Raw genomic sequence first — 22,778 nt, 5'->3', positions numbered from 1 at the left:
AGACGATTTGAAACAGAGAATTCTGGAGAGTGTAGAGATGATTACTCTAGATATGTTGGAGGCGCTCACCTTGGTTATGACTTTAGTAAATCGCATTATGTCTTGCTTGTTCAGGATAGCATGCTCCATAAAAGAAAGTTGATTATTATCTGTCTTAGATTAATTATATTTTAAAACAGTTAATGATGATAGAACCACCAAGTGTTCTTTTCAAGAACGAATAAGAACGTGTTTTGCAAACAATACATGAATACATAAGAGTCATCCTTAGGGTCCAATATGTGTGTCTGAATTGTTATTGATTCATTACAATTGTTCCGAACTTATTCCAGTATTGTTACTTTTGCTAGAGATAATAATATTTTCACTAGCTATTTCCAACATGTTCCATATATCCGTCCAACCAAAATTTGTAAATAAGAACTACTCTTTTTATATTTGTATGTATAGTTTGTTAAAACATCAATATAACGCATACATAATCCGAAGTCTTTTGCCCAAAGAAAGGACGTTACTATGTATTGTAATGAAGACAAATCCTACTTAGTTTCTGTTAAGACAAATCCTACGATCTTCACATTGTCCAGGTGCTGACACCTTCTTTTTCCTCCTCTTTTGCTTCCGAAGTATCTTTTATAGCAATTCATCCTTAGAGTTCAAAAGAATTTCTTTATCCAGCAACTTCAGTATGCTTATTTGCATATAATTCAGTCTAATTTCAGCTATCCAAGCGTCTCTGATTATTATAGAGATTTTAAACAGATAAATCTTATAAGTTTTTGTTTTAAACTAAATGTAAACAAACTTCCAATATAGGCAGTTTAAAATCTCGATATAAAATCCTAATATTTGCAATTTACATGTGTAAAAAGAATTGTGCTTTTAATTATTACGTCATATCTTCATGTTAAAAATAAATAACATCTACTCGAACATTAACTCTCGATGTTCAAGTTTTACAAGTTCTTCACGAAGACTAAGCGCTTCAACACGCTTAGCTACTGGCAGAACGTACACGTCTTGCAGCTAGTGTCCGTATAAAGAACGGAGAGAAAATGCAATTCCTTCTGCGTAGATCTGCAGGAATTGTTACGGATCTAGGATTACTTTTAGACTTAGTCTGTGAATAAGTTTCCAAGTTTTTGTGAACAGGAGTATACCATTGAAAGAGCCGAAAAAGCCCTCCATCTTGTTAGTATAGGACGTAATATTGAATTCTCAAATCCTCTGTAATAATAATAATAATAATAATAATAATAATAATAATAATAATAACAATAACAATAATAATAATAATAATAATAATAATAATAATAATAATAATAATAATAATAATAATAATAATAATAATAATAATAATAATAATAATGGTATTAAGTTTTTTTTTAAATTGCCCTAAAATTAGGCAAAATTTAAAGAAAAGTCGGGATTTCGAAGAGGGAGTCCGGACATCCAGGACACACCTCTGCAAATTTTAAATGAAAGCTTTCCATTAAAGTTTCAAGCAGAAAGTATTCTACTGTACATTTTAAGAAAAATAACTGTAATAAAAACAACTGAATATCACTCGACAGTATGTCATATAATAAACTAACTTTTAGGGTGTACAGAAGTAATTATAAAAGATTTGCTACAAAAATACCAGGACAGGCCATAATCCGCTGAGGACGGGAACACAAAGTAACAAAATAGCGCATAAGATTGTCTACAGTTCAACTGTTACTTAAAGAATGGACATACACTATTTCGAGAATAGAGATAAGACGAGAAATGTTTACTTTTCATCTCGCCTCGATTCTCATCTCTAAAGCGAGACAACAATTTGAGCCTTGTCCCATCTCGAATTTAAAATGTTAATTCTAGTTTTTTTTAAAAATGAGATGAGAATTTTTTTCTTCTGGAGGGCAACAATAACCGAAATCGAAATATACTGCCAAATGTCACGTTTTGCTTATAAATGTATGACTTGAGCAATAAAAAGCTCCTAACTTTTAATCTTCTACGAGATAATAATTACTAATCGTAATTATTATTAGTTTATTAATATTACTATTATTATTGCTGAATCTTTGATATTTAAAGTATTGAAACATCCGAGTATTCAAATATTTGAAGATAACAAAACGCGTGTCATCGCGATAAATCACCACCAAAAATTGTAAAATAAAAAATTGCCCGTTGTAGATCCGATTCGAGGACTTCAAATTACTGGTTGAGCGCTATTACTAGTCAACCACTATCACATCGCCATAATTGATGCGTCTTTAATATGTTAAGGCTAGGTTCCTTTCTCTCCTTTAACAAAGTTCTACGTTCATTTTATCGTTTCGAAACGTCTTTCGTATTTATTTTATATTGATATAAGTCAATAATCTTTGGCAAAGTTTATGTTAATAACGTAAGTTGTATTTAAACCTTTGTTTCAGAATTTTGTTTTTTCTCCACACCAACTACAGACATGAGACATTTAATTCTCATACTTTGCATATGGTTCCAAAACACTTGCCATTAGCTGGTAAAGATATAACGTCCGCCACAAAACACACGTTTGTTCGACGTAGTATTGAAGAACAAGGATCACGTGGGTAGTTCCAAATGGAAATGATTGAAGTGCTGCTTTCCATTTATGGTTCTATCTTTAACAAGCATTGGAAAAAAGAATCATAAAATACTTGTGGCGGAGATTCGAACCCAAAACACATACTGGTATTTCAGTGGTCAATTAGGATATATATTCACCCAACAGTACCCAACATAATTTTCTGTAAAAAACTTAATATATATAACTAGTTGAAATGCTTTTGTTGTATTAACGTTAAGTGCTAAGCTATGAAGATTTGTTCTGATTTTTTTTTCTTTTTACAGCTTTTTTGTGTGAACTACAACACTAAAATACATGTAAATAACTATTTCATTCATATTTACTACTTGAATAAATTTGTTAAACATAATTAAATTACGAACTGGATGGAGTTTGTTCATAACATCGACTCGAGAAAGGGAGTAACAATATAGACAAAAATCTCTTTTGACAGATAGTAATATATTATTTTACCACACAAGACGTTCCTTTTAGATTTCAATGTAATTAATTTGAATGTCCACCAAGACATACAGGTTTCTATGGTAGAAAATAAATATTGTCACACTCAAGATTTCTTCAAAAGGGTTGCCCTAACCGAGACTCGGCTACTTAAGCCTTAATTCGGCAAATCGAAAGTTTAGGTATTTATTTTTTTAAAATTCAAACTTTTGTTTTCGTTCTTTCTTTCTCCGACCATCATTTCATGACACAACTCTCAAGTTAGGAGACTTCGGCAGTAGTGAAGGAATAGTCGAAGCTTTTTAGGCATTGTGGTAGAAATCGTGTGGTGCTCAAATTCACTGTACGTCAATTACTACTTTTAAATTTAATTTGTTCTTGCGAGGGGTATGGTGCATTCTATTTGCTCAAAGTTCTCTATCTAAACATGAGATGCAAGAATCATGCACATATTAACCGAGAGAGTGGAGATAGCTCCAACTGAAATATTATCCGAAACTCTAATCGACACTCATATTTGATTATGTTTAGTTCAGTTTTGTTCATTCTTCATTACGAAATTACAGTTGTCGATTACTTAGAACATAGCAAGGAGTAGTGAATGATATATTACGACGTATTACAAAAGATAACTCGTATTCTTTTGATATCGTATATGTTTCTAATAAAAATGTGCTTCTGTTACTAATTGGGGATTATATTACACAAACTCGTGTTATGTGCACACAAAATATGAATCTTTGTCATATTTAAAACATATGACATGTTTTCTACCGATGGAATGGTTTTCGCAGATTGAACTGATACATACTGAACATATTGTTTTCACTTTCTTAGATTGTCTTTCTTTTTTTTCGTTTTTTTTCTTTTGGTGTTTCATTTTCCGAACACACTGGAAACTAGTAATGTAACTCCAGAAGGTGTTCTTCTTAGACTTAATGTGTAAATGAGAAATGATAATAACACATTTAAACAAATAAAAACTACGATGGTTTGGTGCTTAAAATATTCTCTCAAAACAGAGATGAGAGTAAAATCACCTCGACCTAATATTTTCTTCATAAAGCTTTAGTAGAGATATTAAAACTGATTACTAACAAAAGTGAAGGTAACGTTGAAATGAATAATGTAAAACATTTGGAGATTTTACAAAATATTATAACCTGTGAAACAAAACGAATGTTTGACCAACATTAACATTTTCTTGGTATGCCTAACGTTAAATAAGATTTCTTTGTAACTTTCTCATGATTTTGATCGCTCTGTATATACTAAACGGTATTTTCTTCCTGATTTCTTATTCTTTGCAGAGGCATGGATATCTTTCTATTTTTTCTTTTTTTCTTTTGCTGTTTGCTACACTGGTATTTTTCAAACAAACTATAGCACGCCTTGTGTAGTTGTCAACCAACCAACCATAACAATATTGCTGGTTGTCTAAAGTTACAGAGTATGAAAATTGAAAATGTGAATGCACTTTTGCACGTGTACATACAATAAACCAGTGTGCGCATAAAGGGCATTTCTCAGTGTGTGTGTTGAGTATTTAGTTAGAGTTCTAAACCATCAAAGTAGAGGTATATGCTGAGCCAATTTTTCGAAAATAATTAAATAAATAAATAAAAGAACTACGCTAGCGATGAAACTCATCGGATCGCGACCAAAATTTGAATGGAATGGTACACTTTGAAAAATTTAATATGGATACGAAACATTGTGTCGTGCATAAATTTTGTTCTCAAGTTGTGAGCCATCAAATTTGGGGTTTCGATTTCAAGGTTTTTTTTTTTTTTAGCCACAAAAAATATAATTTTAATTTAGAACCTGGGAAGCATTAATTTGAAGCGTAAGAAAATAAATTATGAAATCGTTCTTCGTGCAATGTATACTTGTACTAAAGATTTGAGAGAAAATTAATGAAGGATCTTTTCTTTCGTAACGGAGATACTTAAAACTGATCTTTACCTCACAAAAAATTACAATAAATTCCTATTTTTGTTCTTCAGATTGTTTTCGGTTTCTTACAAAATTTACAATCACGTGTTCACCACTGTGCCCACAGCCTATTCTAGTGATTTGTATTTACTTATATTGATGTATATTCCTATTTTTATTTATTTATTTATTTGTTTGTTTGTTTTTTTTTTTTTGCATACGTAACACAGATACAATATTTCATACCTTTCGTTCGATTATGCAAATTAATGAATTTATCTTCCACAACAGTCCCTATTGATTTAGAAAAAAGTCAATAACTGAGTGTAAGCATTACGAGGTGCAAGAAAATATAAAAGATATAGTTGCTAAACCAACGACTTTATTGATACCGCTTAAAAGCAGCCTTTAATGAGTAATCTTTTACTAATTAATGATACATAACTCCCATTTTCGCCACGACAATTCTGCTACAATTAAATAATGAGATAAGATTATTTTACACATGAAGAAAAGGTTATAGAGTCAATCCATATTCTAAGTGAATAGGCATGTGCCGCTCGATCATGTCCAAAAAAATTTTTTTTCATGAATGTTCATGCTATATTATGGTACTTCTAAACCACAATTAATTATTTTTTACAACATGCCATGGCAACGCAACGCCAGCCGCCATTTTTTTTTTGAGTTTGTGCATTTACGTTGTTTTGAACATCTCAGCATGTATTTGTCTACCAAATTGAAAATTGTTGGACGTGTCCAACTCGTGCAGAGCTAAAGCTTTGATCTTTTAACATTTTTCCTAAAACCACTTGAAGGGGGTGAAATCAGGGTCTGCAGTAGCAACAATTTTGAACATTGAAAACGTTTGGGAAGAGGAAACAACTGACGTAGAGGTCTGAATTTGTGTGTGCATTTAGTTGGGGGTCATAATTAATATGCAAAAATTTACAGAAATTTAACTTCTCCCAAAGGCCTGTAAAAAATCGTAAAGTTGGAGAATTATGCCAATTTAACATTTTTCGCTGTCCAATATCTCCACTGGGCGTGAATAAAAAAATCTGTAATTTTGGGAATAGTTAGTCCTTTAGTATACCATAATACACAACTAAGCGCGTTTTGTGTTTTTTGAGCAGAAGGGGGTCAAAGTATTAAGTAATGACGTTTACCTTCCGCAGTCAGTGTTTACAGCAAGTAAGTGTTCACTGACTTGAGAATGTAGATCAAACGAAAGGACAATAGTCTCCTACATGAGATGACAGTTAAAACAAGAATAAACATGATTGAGTATCATTGATATAGCAAGCATTAAGAGCAATGGGTACTTACGGACTTTTCTTTATCAAGAGTGCATCCCGTGCATTTAGACTTTCCTCGCCTTCTGCTGATTGCGGCATTCTTCCCCAGTGCTGCTGTGGGTGTGATAAGACAGTGTCACAACTAGCGGAAAGAAACGAGCTTAAGAGCCGTGACTGGAATAACCATTCATCCTACTTTATTTTACTTCACAACAAATTTCCAGTAGATTTTATAAACAAATTTCCTCCTAGAGTATTACGTCATTACTTAATACTTTGCCCCCCTTCTGCTCAAAAACACGAAACGCGTTTTGTTGTGTCTTATGATATACTAAAGGACTAACTATTCGCAAAATTTCAGATTTTTTTTCATCCAGGCCCAGTGGAGATATTGGACAGTGAAATATGCTAAATTAGCATAATTTCCCAACTTTACGACTTTTTTCAGGTCTTTGGGAGAAGTTACAGGTCTGTAAATTTTTTTGTATTAACATATGGCCCCCGACTACATACACACATAAATTCAGACCTCTACGTCAGTTGCTTCCTCTTCCCAAAAATGTTTTCAATGTTCAAAAAAGATTTTATGAACAAAACACCTCATAGGATATGACGTCATTATTTAATACTTTGACCCCCTTCTACCCGAAGAAACAAAAGGCGCTTTGTTGTCTGTTATGGTGTATTAAAGGACTAACTATTCCCAAAATTTCAGATTTTTTAATCCGGGCCCATTGGAGATATTGGACAGTGAAAAATGCTAAATTGGCATAATTCCCGAAAATTACGATTTTTCAGGCCTTTGGAAGCAGCTACATGTCTGTAAATTTTCGTGTATTAACTTATGTCCCCGGACTACATGCACGCACAAATTCAGACCTCTAAGTCAATTGTTTCCTCTTCTCAAACATGTTTTCAATGTCCAAAATTGTTGCTACTGCAGACCCTGATTTCACCCCTTCAAGTGGTTTTAGGAAAAATGTTAAGAGATCAAAGCACGACTTGGAAACATCCAACAATTTTCAATTTGGTAGGACAAATACGTGCTGAGATATTCAAAACAACGTAAATGCCTAAACTCGAAAAATCTCAAAATGGCGGCTGGCGTTGCGTTGCCATGGAATGTTGTAAAAAATAATTAATTGTGGTTTGAAGTACTCTAATATAGGATAAACATTCATGAAAAAAAAGATTAGATTTTTTTGAAAAGGTCTAGCGGCAATTTTTCTTTCTTTCTCGATCACTTTGCATGGATTGACCCTATAACGTTAATTTCAATGTTGTAGTCCTATTCATCATGAGGATAAGGTTGCAAGTATCTGTTTCTTTCATCTCTTAAAATGTTTGACGCAGAATAAAAATAAATACCCTGGTATGACTAAACAGTTACTTTAAGTTCAGATATGCGTGGCCAGCACAGCATAGGTTTCGCTCTGTTTGGTTCTACCTTCTTTGATCAAAGCACATATCGCAGTGCAAAGATGTAACGAAATTCAGTTTATGAATTTAAGATTGGCATTTTGCTATCACAAAATTGTCACTGGAAAAAGCTAATTCTAATATCCGGAATTTTTTAGTCAATGTTCATATATTGGATATGATTTAATAGTTTAACATATTGTATTATTATTACTATTGTCTTTGTGAATGAAACAAGAAAGTAGATAGCCTGGTGTCTGATAAAGCCAAAGTGTATAGTTGGAGAAACTGTTACAAGTCAACACCGTTTTCCACAATAAACGTATTGCTTTGCTCAGCCTGTAGTTTAAATTAGAAACAAGAAAGTTTCTGAAATATTTTGGGTATTGTATAAAACACAAAAGTAAGCACTCTACTCTTTATATAATTTTGTCCTGTAATTCAGAAATGAAGTGATCGCGTCTTTATACTAAGAGCCGAAGAAATGTTGATGGTACAACAACTCGCTTCCTTTGAGCACTGCTTCTTCCAGACGTCTTTGCATCAAGACTTGCTGATGAAAGGGACTTTATAAAAAATAAAATAAGTAAACTTAGTTCTTTAAATTGCATGGCAGCTTGTCAAAAGGAACATTAACGGAATTTTCGGATTTTACTGAATGCGCCATCCCTTTTTTGCTTTATTTTCTTTGCTTTTTTCTTTCATTTTACAAACTGGAATACGGAAAAGAGATCAAGATAACACTAAGCTCTCAGATTCAATTTGAAATTAAAATTCGTGGTGACTTCTACAGCAAACTTCTCTCAAAGCAACAAGATTTGTGTCACTCCCAGACGTGACATGCATTGAGCGACCAGTTTGTTTCCTGTCCTCACTATTCGGAAGAACCCATCCAACTTAAGTCTGCCTGTTAAAACATGGATGGATTTCAGAATTAGAAGCTTTTCTTCTGAAATGTGAGTCACTTTTCATATTGATGGTTTAGAAATGCTGATTTTTTTTTCTCTATATTTTTAGGCATGGATTTGGTGTATATTCCAAATATAGTGCTCGTATTTGTATAATAAGCTAAATTGATATAATTATCATTTTAAAAGTTAACTTCCACTTCTGTTACTCAAATCGAGAGGAAAAGGTGGGAACAGCACATATTATAGAAATCAGAACAGGTGGTAAAATAGTATATTTTAACACAAGTTTTAAACTGCATTAGAATTCCTTAAAAGGTAAAAATCCAGTACCTGATTTAGATTCCTTTGTATCTAAATTGATACCAATATCATTTAGCGTTACAACCTTATAAGCCAGAAAGACAGATTCGAATTCAGTTGATAAGTTATAAGGTTTGGACCACATATTAAGGCTTAGGTTCACATCACATAAATCCCTAACACTGGGAAAATCATAATCCTAAACAACCAATAAAAATACCAACGATATTTGGTTTATAAACAGAAAATAGCGCGTGCGGGCCACAGGGGATTCAACTCCATTTTCGGTCATTTTTGACACATTTTACAGTTAACATCTCTATCTGAAGTTCCTTTCAGAGCTTAAAAGATCCATATTCATACATTGCAAATAACTCTTTTAATGTGAAAACAGTGTTAACAACTTTGGTAACTTGACATTATTATCTTGTGCTTTGAAAGTCCAATCTCAAACATTGTTTTCTTATTGTTTCAACACATATTTATTTCCTAAAATGATTTTTTAATGTAATAGTATTGTATTTAACATAAATTTTGTAAGTTATTGAAAAAAGTAGTTTAAGACAAATAAACTAGATAACGGTAAAAGTTTTATTACATGATTTACATTAGATGGAATAGGCAAGTTATACTATACTCTCCTTTTACTTCAAGGACCCGTGTTCATATTCCAGCAACTTATATATTATTTATATCCAGGAAAAAAATACAAAGTCACGTATAACAGAAGAGTGGCTTCTCAATTTATTTACACTCCTCTGTCCCTGCGTCGCCTCTAGGCGACAATGAAATTTAGCAGTCCTTCAGTCCCAGGAATTAAAAAAATGAAAGATTTCAGTCCCAGCGTTTCTTCAAGGTGACATGAAACTCAGCAATTTCCAATAATTAGTTTATAAATGTGTAATGAAACTTATTGTTGTTGGCTGTTTCTATCTTTAGATCATTTTTGTAATTATTTAGAAAAAAAAAATTACTAAGGGACTATTTGACCTTATTGACACGTGGATGCAGCAAGATGGTGCCACCAGTCGTACCGCAGTCATGTCAATGACAACCATTCTACGACACTTCCAGGGACGTCCCATCTCCAGATTCATGATATCCATTGACCACCTGCATACCTCGATCTAACTCCATCGAATTATTTCCTGTAAGATTATCTAAAGGAGAAAGTGTACACCACAAAGCCCACTACCATCAATGAACTGAAAGACGACATCCAAAAGGAAGTAGTAGCCATCTCTGCCGAAACGGTGGCCCAGTTATGCTGAACATGATTGTTGGAGCCAAAGAATGTTCTCGTCAAGATGGTGCTCATCGATGGGATGTAATCTTCAAACACTGAACATAATGCAATGTGTTTCAATGTACCCTTCGGCAATGTGTTTCATATAGCTAGTAATTTAAATGCTGTGTTCAAAATCCTCTAAAAATGCGTTTTAAATGTGTTCCATCAATATGGTCCATGCTGTATATTGTAAAAAACAAAATTAATTGTAATGTTTTAAGACCTCACTTCTCCAAGCAGAGTTTCAATTGAGGATCTTTTTTTTTTTTTTTTTCAAAACTCGATAGAACACGAAACATCCTTTTTATAGGTATTGCATTTTTGCTGTTATTGTGCATAACCTCTATCGAGTACTGACACAACGCTCATGATTTAATATTCTATACACACAGCACATTTTGATATTGGCCAATTGTGTTTTCACAGTTCGACTGGTAGCATATATAGCATACCTATTCCATATATACCTCCGTTTCTCAAACTTTACTCTATCGAGTTTTGGAAAAAACTGTCCTCAATTGCAAGAAACGCAGATGTGGCGCAATTATGCGTATTATATAATGTAAATTTTTGCTGTAGAAGGGTAGTTACAACGGTGCTCATTGACTCACGAAGTTTCGTGAGAAAACCGTGATCTTTCTTTCTTAAGTGCATAATCTTCATGATATTTGTTTCAATTTGGGCAGAGTTGCAAAAGTTGGGACGTCTCATAAAATGGAACGTTGGCAGCACTGCTCTATTAAGCGCGTTGAATGACGCATTTCGAGTGTTAGTGTGTAAAGGCTGTATAAATATGTGACGCGATTATACTTCTGAGGAGCTGCAAGAAGAAATATATGCGTAACAATTGCAAGTATGTATGAACAGGGTCATCCCATGTCAAATTACCTAGAGCACTGTGCTTCAGTGTCTCAGATTCTCTTCAAAAATTTTTTCATACATAAATACCAACGATATTTTGCTAAATTATTTTTTTTTTTTCGATTTTTTGGATGAGAAATGGGCCGGGGAGAAATGTTTGATTCACTTTCACTTTTTGTCACAGCATCATGGAACTAAATTACCATAATTCCCTTACTTTTCAAGTTAGTGGGCTCATCCAGCTGTCAAATAAAAGCTTATTTTTTGCTTTTTCAGCACATCTTAAGTAACCTTGCAAAAGGTTACACTGTTAAACATTAATGGACATAAAAAGGCAAATTTTAGGATTTTTACAAATTGTGCGATTGCTCAAAAGTTACAACTATGAAACTTTTCAAACTTTTTTGTACATTCATCTTAACACGTACATGGTATTCTTAAAAAATAAGACGGCGTTTTTTTTGTATATTTGTAATTATTATTTTTTTATGTACGGAAATATACATTTTTAAGTTTTGTTACATATTGTGCCATTGCTCGTAAGTTACAACTACGAAACTTTCGAAACTTTTCTATTGGAATCATCTTAGCACATGCATTATATGGTTAAAAAAATAAAAAGGGTGCTTTTGGTATTTTTGTAATTATTATTATTTTGTTTTGTATGTTACATGTAAGGAAATATACTGTTTTAAGTTTTGTTACAAATTGTGTCATTACTCGTAAATTACAACTGTAAACTCTTGAAACCTTTTTTATAGGATCATTTTAGCACATACATATTATGGATAAAAATGTGCTTTTAATATTTTTGTGATTATTATTTTTGTACGTCAGAGTGCAATTCATCAATCGTTCTGGGCCTTCTATATTCTACTGGACAGAAAATTAAGACTTTTGTTGGATATCTTTTGAAAATATCATCTGGGAAGTTCCTGTTATATCACTTACAATTCAATCAGCGCGGACTTACGCAACTTAAAGCTAAATTAAAAGAAGACATCATATCATCAATCAAAAGAATGAGCTGTTAAATATAGAACACAACATTTTGCATGTAAATCTATGTAACTCTAAGAAGTATTACTTGTATGTATGTTTATTGTTTTCATCTATGTACATTAGTCTATTGTTTCTTATTTCTGTTGATAGGGTTTGTAATAATCACTCAACCCCATACATTGCTAGGCCTACAGTTTCCATTCATAAAACTGCAAGATTATTACAAAAAGATATCCCTTTTTGTTATTTAATCATACCTAGCAAAAGCAAACTAATCCTATAAAAAATTGCAAATGTTTGATACTTATAAGCGATGGTACAATTGGGAAAAAAGTTGAAAGTCATAGTTAAGACTAAAAAAGCTTCAAGAGTATCGTAAATATAACTTACGAGCAATGACACAATTTGTAACGAAACTTAAATCTTTATATTTCCGTACATGTAAAATACCATAATAATAATAATAATAATAATAATAATAATAATAATAATAATAATAATAATAACAAAAGTATCAAAACCACACGTTTTATTTTTTAACCATATCATGCATGTGCTAAGATGATTCTATTTAAAAAGTTTCAAAAGTTTCATAGTTCTAACTTACGAGCAAAGACACAATTTGTGACAAAACTTAAAATTGTATATTTACATACATAAAAAATAATAATTACAAAATTACAAAAAAAAGAAACACCTTCTTTATTTTTTAACCATGCCATGTACGTGTTAAAATGAATGTACAAAAAATGTTTCAAAAGTTTCATAGTTGTAACTTTTGAGCAACTTTACAGCTTGTTAACAACCCGAAAATGTGTTTTTATGCCCATTAATGTTTGACAGTATTACTTTTTGCAAAGTCACTTAGGATCTACTGAAAGAGCAAAAATAAAACTTTCATTTGACATCTGGATGAGCCCAATAACTTAAAAAAAAATAAGGAAGTTATTGCAATTTTAGCTCCATGATGCTGGGTGCCAAAAACTGAAATTGAATTAAAAATCACATTTCAAAACTTTCTCTCCGGTCCATTTCTCATCCAAAAAATCAAATAATAATAATAATAATAATAATAATAATAATAATAATTGTACTGTAAGTAACCAGTTTCTCGTTTAATTATAGACGTATTCCGATTATATCAATTCCGTTCCTAGCTAGAGGAGTATGAAAGATAGTCAAGTAGCCCAATGTTAGTTCTGCATTTACCTAAGGCATACTTTTGAGAAAAAAAATAGATCGGGTTTTAAGTCGACCTGTTTTAATACTGTTATATTATACAGCCGCAGTAAACTCGGCTGTTCAAAGTCTGCCTTATGTAAATACCCCTTCACCAATAGGTATATCATTGTGGAAGGCCTCTCTAATCGTATTCGGATAATAAATAATTGCAATAATTAAGTTATATGGTTACAGGGTTGTTAGTATAGGGCGTACATATAAACTCTAATAGGCATAGTAATTATATACTAGTCATGCTTCTTTTTTCAACTATCTTGTACATCATGCGCTTGTGTAGTTTGTATCAGAGCAATTTGCTTAGAAAGTTTGCGTATTTGATACCATGCGAATATCACTAAAAGTGTTAATATCAGTAGTATTGCTGAGATCGAGATTAGCATAATAATGTGGATCAATCGTGCCATAGTCTGAAACGAAATATAGGTCTATATCAGTGTACGAAGCTCGTATTCGTACGTTAATTTCCTAATCTTATCTATTGTAGTATACTATCTTATCTATTTAGTAATACTTAAATATCTGATAATTAATCCAGTTATGAGTTTTTTTCATCTTGTTGAAATTTTACGTACTTTTGTACGGTCGCCAGCAATTATTTCACATCCATTGCCATAAGCAGCCTACATTTGGTTAGCGAAGTCCAAGTCCACAGCCTCAAACAGCGGATAGAAATAATTGTAAAATTTCAAGCTCTTTTTTTTTAAGTTAATTAGCATTGGGCATTACTTTGATTCGTCGAACGTCAATACAGTCGGTTTTCCCTTTCTTTTGACCATCCAAAAATTCAACTTCAACAACGTTGGGATTCTTAAATGACAAGACTCTCGCCTTCTGATTGTACTTGTGCGCAAAAACGTCGGGTTGATTGAACTTTCTGTGAACGTCGAGTATTCTTACTATACTTCCAACTTTAATATGGTCATGTTGATCTTTCCCATGTTTAGCTTTACGTTTTTCAAAATCTTTCAATAATTGTCCCTTCACAAGATCTCTGATTATTTTCATATGCTCAATACGGCTTTCGTTTTCAAGATATTCAATTCGAGTGTGAAATTAAATATCCTGTGCTTGTTTCGGTTGATATCCATGAAGAAGTTCAAAAGCTGAATACTTCGTTCGTGAATGTTTCGAACAATTTATAGCCATGGCGATGGTTGGAAGGATTTTAGTCCAATTAGAGCCTTCATCGTCCAAATAACATCGCATTATATCCTGAGCAGTTTTTGAAAATTTTTCTGCTAAACTTTGACTTTCGTGGTATGCTGTCGGGCCAAATACCAATTTGAACCCTAAACGATTTGACAATTCTTCTAGAATCTTGCTTGCATGGCCACGAAGGCGGTCTAGGTTAATCGTATCCGATATGCCGTATCTTAAAATTACATGCTGGTAAAGTGCTTCAGCAATTTCATTACCCGTAATATCTTTAATAGGTATAAGAATAAGAAACCTCGTTGCAACATCTACTACAACTAACACATGGCGAAATTTATGGTCCGTCTTTAGTGGTCCAAACTCGTCTAGATGTATATGACTAAAAGGATTTGTAGATACTCTAACGCCTGGAATTAACTTAGGTTTTCTATGTACCTTCTTATTTAATGCACATTCCTCACAGTTTCCAATCATTTTAGCTAATATTTTCCGCATCTTGGGAAAATATATTTTTGCAACAACTCTTGGATAGATCTTGGTTAACGAGAAGTGCGCGCCAGATTCAGGGTTTACATGGTAGTATTGAAAAACTTTTGGATATAGTTACTCTGGTATGCATGTTAACAATCTCGTGATATTTGCATACTTCGCTTGCCTATACAAAATTCCATTTTCAAGTTTATATGCTAAGCACTCCCTCGTAATTTCGACTTCTTCCGGATTGTCTTGATAGTCCTTAAGCTTCTTATATATGGGTCCACACCACGGGTCCTCCTTTTGCAATGTTGCCAAATCTAATTCCGGTTCCAGTGAAAATAAACACATGTCATAATCGTCATCTTTCCCTACATTAAAATCTCCCTTGTGGGGTTTTGTTCTTGTTTCCCTGGATAGGTAATCGCTTTCATTCTGATGACTTTTTACAAGAATAGGAGTAAACTCATATTCTGAAATATACATATTCCACCTGGCTAGTTTCGCTGTTAAATTTTTCGCTTGTTTAATGAAAAATAGCGCCCTGCTATCCAATTTTACATAAAAATGTCTACCCAAAAGATGATAACGAAAAGCTTTGAGACAAGAGATGAGACTAAGCGCTTCAATTTCCAAAATAGTAAGATTACGTTCTGCTTTTGTTAATGTTCTTGAAAAATATGACAATACACTAAGCTCCTTCAATCTCTCATCTTCCGCAATATAGAGAATTCCTCCTATTCCGGACATTGAACCGTCAGTCACTAATAACAATGGCTTTTCAGGGTTGTATGGTGCTAGTGTTGGTGCATTCGCTATTGCCATTTTCAGGGTCTCAAAAGCCTGTTGTCTCTCATCATTCCAATAAAATTTCGCTCCTCTCTTAAGCAATGGCTGGAAAGGTTGCACAATTTTCGCGTAGTCTTTTACATATTTTCTACAATAGCTAGTCAATCCTAACCATGAGCGTAACTTTTTAATGGTGTTTGGAGGTGCACATTCTTCCACTGATTTCTTAATCCTGTCACAAATAGCGTAACCATGCTGGTCAATTTTATAGCCTAACGCTACTATGCTTCTTTGCAAGAAGGCACACTTGTCTAAAGATAATCTAATTCTCATGCGCTGTAAACGCTGGAAAATTTCTCGTAGAATTTCCACCATTCTCTGTTGATTGTCAGTGTAGGCCAATATATCGTCCATATAGTGAGTCATTACATCTTCTGACATACCCTGGAAGGTTATAAACATCAGTCTAGCATATATTTGAGGACTGAGTCGATAGCCCTGTGGTATCTTGCAATACTGAAATGATCCTAAGTGTGGAATGTGGAATGCTGTACATGGTCTAGACTCTTTAGCAAGAGACACGTGGAAATAAGCAGATTTTACGTCACACTGTGAATAGAATTTATGACCGGATGCTTTTGCTACTATTTGAGGAATAGGTTGCAAATTTATAGATGAAAAAATAACGCGTTCATTCAATCGACGAAGATCCGTGACTAGCCGCCATTGATTACTGTCCTTCTTCTTCAAAAATAACGTTGGAGAGTTATATAAACTCTGGGAAGGTTCCAGTACTCCCTGTTTTAATAATTGTTCAATCTGTTCAGTTACTTGTTGTTTCGCAGCCTCCGGAATAGCATATTGACGTATACAAAAAGGTTCGTCTGACTGCAATGGTATTTTGTGTTCATAGTTCGGTATGGTCCCAATTCTGTCTGGATTCCAATTAAAAACATTGGCATATTCATAACAAAGATCCAAAATTTGTTTTCTAATCTCCTTTTTGGCTACACTTCCAATTTTAATTCTTTTTGGATCAAATAATTTCCTGTCTTCTTCCAAATACTCCTTCGAGGGGTCGTCTTCTTCTTCTTCTTTCTTCTCCTGTAGTAGGTGAATGGATTGCACAGCTCCAATCTTAAAATTTTTCTTTAATTTTACACTCTCAGGGGTTGGATTCACAATTTCCACACATGGATGCTTCCTAGACACTAAACACACTGGTATCTCTATACCCTTCTCTTTCAAAACGTCATCTTCGGGTTCCAACAAGAGATCTTGATTTTCCCTGGTGTACATTGGTTTCAGTGGAATTAAAATCTTCGACCTTGGTGGGATCCAAATTCTTCTAGGTGTTAGTAACTGTGGCTCCAACTTCATATTTAAATGTTCTCCTACCGTCGTAGATACTAAATGTAACGTTCGTTCTTGTTGTTGTGCCAATTTGATGGACCTCCTGGGTTGTACCATTAAGTGTACTATTTTATCTTGAAAATTTATATTCGCATTTGCCGCCATTAGAAAATCTACACCCAACAACATGTCAAAACCGACTCCTTCGACTACTCGAAAACAGTGATAAAACTCATTTGAACCAATTTTAAATTTTAAATTCACAGCATTAGATAGGTTAAGAACTGTATCTCCAATTCCTTTAATTTGAGTTTCCAAAGGCCTTAATACCACATTCTTCGGCAAAATTTTCTTATCAACTAAAGATAATGTTGACGCACTGTCTAAAATACTATTAGTATTTAGGGTATCAATTTGAACTTGTAATCTAACTATATTGCCTGTGATATATATAGGTACTCGAATTTGTTTTCGTTTGTTTAATTTATATCTATTTGTCGCCATTCTATTTTTATCTTTATTTTGTTGGACTAATCCTATCTTATTTACTTGGTTGTGTGCTTCTGGTATTGTCTCTGAACATGTAGGAACCTGTGTTCGTTTCCCATTAGTATGGCGGTTAACATATTGTCCACCTGGAAGATCACCGCCACGACATCCAGTATTATTCAGTTTAAATTTGGCTGTAAACAGTTCTCCGCCAAATGATTAGGCATAAAACATTTTGAACATACTTGCCCTACATTCGGAACAAAGTTAGGAGCATTGGGGTTAAGTAACGCCTGTTGTTGTTGTTGAGGGTAAAAGTTTGGTATGCGCTGCGTCTGTTGTTGTAATTGTCCTGTACCATATGCTTGCCTACCATTAAAATTATTCGGTCTTCTGTTCCAATTAGACGGTTGTCTTCCATTCCAGTTCCCGTTGTAATTTCCTCTTCCGTTAAAATTTCTCATAGCGTTATTGCGTCCACCGAAATTTCCTCTTCCTCTCGGGGTCGAATTCTGAAATTGTTGTTGACCACCAAATCTACTAGCATTACCACCACGACCTCTGAAATTTCCACCTCTTCCTCGAAAGGTAGATCTTTGCTGTTGTCCCCTCGCACTGAATGCTGGTTGGTTACCTTGATGAACTTGGCGGGAAGTGTCCTCTTTCGGCACCTGAGTATCATGTGACATACTCAACGTAAGTTGTTCTAGCTTCTTAGATAGGTCACGAAGTTCATCCCTCTTGTTCCTTTTCTTAGGGGTGTCCTCTTTCCCTGGCTTCATCGTTGGTCTGGTCATGGACTTGTCTCTTCCTATTTGCTTCTTCTGTTTCTTCATTTTAAGTTTCCACCTCCTTTCAATTTCAGATGTCTCCGACTCAGAATCCGTAGTGGAACTGAATGTAGATTCGTTTCTATCAGTACTATCATCATCCTCAGAGCTGTCCTCTGACGAACTTGATGTTGAAGAATCCCTCATTATCTTCTTTCTATTGTTTTTCTTGCTATTCTTCACGGTTGACCTCTTCTTCTCCATCTTTCTCGCCATCTTCACCTTCACAAGCGCGTTCTCTATGTCTGTAACCGCATCAATAAGTTGTTCTGGGGACCTGGACTTCTTATTCCCTAACTTTTCTACTATTTTGGCCCTTAAGCCACACGCTAACATTGACACAGCCGTTTGGGGAGATATATGCCTGGCATATTTATCTATTAACGCTAATTTGTCATATAAGTAAAACTTCGCACTTTCGTGTTTCCCCTGTGTCCTATTAGTAATTTTGATAATAGGATCCGCACTCGTCTTAGGATCAAGAAAAAACTTTATAATTTCTCTCTTAAAGTTCTTATACGATAGTGCATTTAAATTATTGCGCTTAATTAAATTATTTACCCAACCTTGCGCTTTACCTACAAAACAGGCAGGTAACATGTGTTTAGCCTTGTGTTCCGAATAATCGTTTTCCCTTATAAAATCCTCGAATGTTACGAAAAACTTTTCAATACAATCGTGTTTTATGTCAAATTTAGGTGTATTATTGGTGTGTACGTGAATTACCGTCGTCCTATTCTCCCTCCTTGGACTATGATCTCTTCCACGCTGCTGATTTTCTCCTGTTCCGTCATTCTCGCCATCGTTTTGTGCTCCTTGGTCCTGTCGTCTGTTTTCATTCTGCGGGTCATCCTGTCGTCTGTTTTCATTCTGCGGGTCATCCTGTCGTCTGTTCTCATTCTGCGGGTCACGTTGTCGCCTACTGCGCTGCCGCTCAAAATCTCTCTCTGGACTATCTTGGTCAGATGACGAACGTCCCTGATCGCTGCTAACGGACGGGTGGCGTCTACATCTCATCTGATCGTCGGTATCGTCTGTACTCAGAAAACTCATCTCTCCTCGTTGCGCTCTGGATCTTAGATTATAGGGGCTTCTATCAGAAGTTTGTGACCTCACGTGTTGTTGTTGACGCTGCTGTCGAACTAGGACCGGTGTTGCACGTCGCCCAATTTCATCTAATAAATTACCCAATTCGTCCCCTAATTGCCTTAAATTCAGGCTGCTCATAGATTATAACTAATATATATATATATATTTGTTTGCTTTTTTTTTTAATGTACTGTGTAAATAATTTTGGCCTGGCTATACTTTAACTCTTAATTACGCAAACATTTCTAAAATTCACACAACGTTATTCTTTTCTCTCCATTTTTTTTTCTTCAAATAAGAGTAATGTCACAAACGGACGTTAACATTATGCAGCATTCGAACTGCAAGGTCATTTCATTTCCTGTTAACAAGCTGAACTACGCCAAAAATGCTGACTTATAAATATGTCGCACAGACTAACCTGAGTAAAACATTGCGCTTTCATGTAAAATAATAATGATGAATGTCGCGTACCTTAGCGTTATAGCTATATTCTTTCCGTCAATAAAATTGCTTATAATTAAAAGAAAATAGAAAGTAGCTTTTGCCCAAATTAAATTGTATGATTATCTAATTTTAACTTCTGCAATTACTTTTTTTTCCCGTACTACAAAAATCCTTTAAAACTTATATTGGCCATGATATTATGTGTCTCTGACAGGGAATCGAGCCCCGTTCTCTCACTTAACAAGCAGGGTTACTACCCACTATACTGTAATTAAACACATTCTGCCACCTTCAAAGAAAAGAACCTCATTGGTCCTAAACCCGTTTAAAAAAAAACACTCACTGGCCACCATGTGGTGTCTGGTTCGGTGTTAATGATTTATGATCGTAATTAATCATTCGATGCTAGCATTACCGTAATTCGGTCAATCTGGGTTCGATGATAGCGAACCAGACAACCAGCTAAATAAATACGCTTAGCATATATCATTAAATAATTTATTCCTGATTATCGTAACAATTAGATTAGTAAACAACTTAGGGCTTTTCATGGGCAGTGTGGCTACTATCTATCTTCCTATTTCATTCGTAAAGTGTTGGATTTATAGTTTAAGCTTAAGTTAATTTAATTGGCTTTAGTTGAAGCTAAAGATCGTTCGGTTTTGTTATTAATTGCTTAACTTAGACATCTCAAGAAAAACTACTAACCTGGTTGCTGTTGAAGTACTTCGGTCTTGTTATGGAAGTGTCCAGATTATAATCACTAAGAATATACAGACTTGGATGTTGAATCGCGGGATCTTTCCGAAATGGAAGTTTAGTCGAGACTGTCCTCCTCAAGCTCTATCTGCAGGTCGAAAACTACCTTCCGTATTTCTTGCAATATTCTGAATTCCTATCGATGCAATTACCTCGTAGGTGACTTCCTTGTAGCAAGACTTCCTTATATCTGACTCTGAAGTTTTACCATATTTCCTGGTTGCGACGTCTATAGAGCAATGTGCGTATACACGGAAGTCTGGTTTTTTAAGCAACTCAAGAGCTTCTTAAGTCGATGTCCTTATACACTTATACTATCTAACCTGCCAATTATTAATGTATTCACCACAATAATAATAATAATAATAATAATAATAATAATAATAATAATAATAATAATAATAATAATAATTAATTAGCATAATTTCATTGGTATTAATGTATGAAAAATTTTTGAAGAGAATCTGAGACATTGAAGCAGGGTCGTGATTTAAAATTAGGTGATTTGACATGGAATGACACAACAATGTTTTTCTAAAATATTTGAGTGGTATATAAAATTCGCTCGCTCTATAAGTGAGAGTTTTGATCTAGTTTGTCTCTTGTGACAGCTATATTAAGTATGTGAATGTTGACAATACACGAAGGCGTCATAGATATTAATGGTGTCTTGTAAAAGGTGATAAAGGTGAAACACAAGGCGAGTTCGTAACATGGGACAGTGGTTGAAAATGTAAGATGGGACAGCGTCCCACCTTATGAACATGATTCAAAGCATGAATCACAATCTTAGAAAAAAGTGTAGAACGAAACATTTTACATTTTAAGCTTACAAGGGAACATTCCGCTTTGGTGGAATTTAATTGCTGAAAATGATTGCTAGCACTGGATTCAGCACCAAAAGAAACAACAGAAAAAGAGGGCGTTTAGTGGCAGACCGTATATTGGGTTGGAGATAAGTGAGGGCAAAGTGCGAAGATAGAACATAGAAAATCTCTAGAAATGCAATGTTAATTTTGAAACGATTAGAAGAATTGAGATCAAATGTTGGATATGAAGAATGCATGTAGAGCTCCACTTAATAGGTGTAATGTGAATCATGGAAGACATCTGAAAAGCCGCAATATTTGAATTAGCGCAAGAAGAATATAAGGAAAAGTGATCATCTGGCATATGGCTCTTGACGCACGCCATCTATTGAAATCAATACTGTCCAATACAGTTTGATAACTCTGCAACAGGAGTCGTTCCACGCTATGGCAATTTAGCAATACTGTTGTAAATGTGACGTGAATGAGGAACAACCACAAACGTGAACGAGGCCACTTTCCAGCTAACAAGCGTTCCGATCCACCCAAGATTTCCGATTCCCAAGATTCGTTCATATGCTGATAAAAGTGCAAATATGGCCAAGGGCATCCTGAAAGAGTTCATGACTAACGTTTTCTGGCCTTCTATAGAGCAGATAAAGCTGCTGCTTCTCGCTCATTCATGGAGAACCAATAAAGATGAAGAGTTGGTGCAGAAACCGAACAATATTGAACATACCGGACTTCTTATCGCTGATGGTTATACGTCTCTCATACAACCGTTGAATGTGTTCTTCTTCCGTACGTATACGAATTTCATAAAATGTGTAACAAACACCGTTTTTCTGTCACCTGGCTTCAAAATATTACAACAGGACAACTTCATTAACTTGCAATCATTCATCCACTTCCAGTTTACAGCACCAAGGTTCCAAGCTATGATTATATATGCTTTCTACAAAACTGGATATTTGCGAACAGCACCTGGTGCATTCATGACACCTGTCGATTACTGCTTCAATTTCAATACCGGAGACTGCTATGACGACCCCTATTCTCCATCTTTATCGTTTTCCAAATGTGCATACTGTTGTCTCCATTCCTGTATCAACTACAAAATCTTTCTTAAGCTTCATAACAGTTGCAATTAAACAGAGGCCTCAAACTGTGCTGGCCACTATTGATTTCAATAGACGGTCAAGAGCCATATGTCACATGATTCCTTTCTCGTATATTATTCTTGGGTTAATTGCCAATGGCGGCTTTTCAGATATCCCCCATGATT

This window comes from Thermobia domestica, chromosome 6, assembly GCF_964235325.1.
Source record: "Thermobia domestica chromosome 6, izTheDome1.hap1.1, whole genome shotgun sequence".
NCBI classification, from domain to species: Eukaryota; Metazoa; Arthropoda; class Insecta; order Zygentoma; family Lepismatidae; genus Thermobia; species Thermobia domestica.
The sequence above is the reverse complement of the archived record's forward strand: the minus strand, read 5'-3'. Positions refer to the sequence as shown.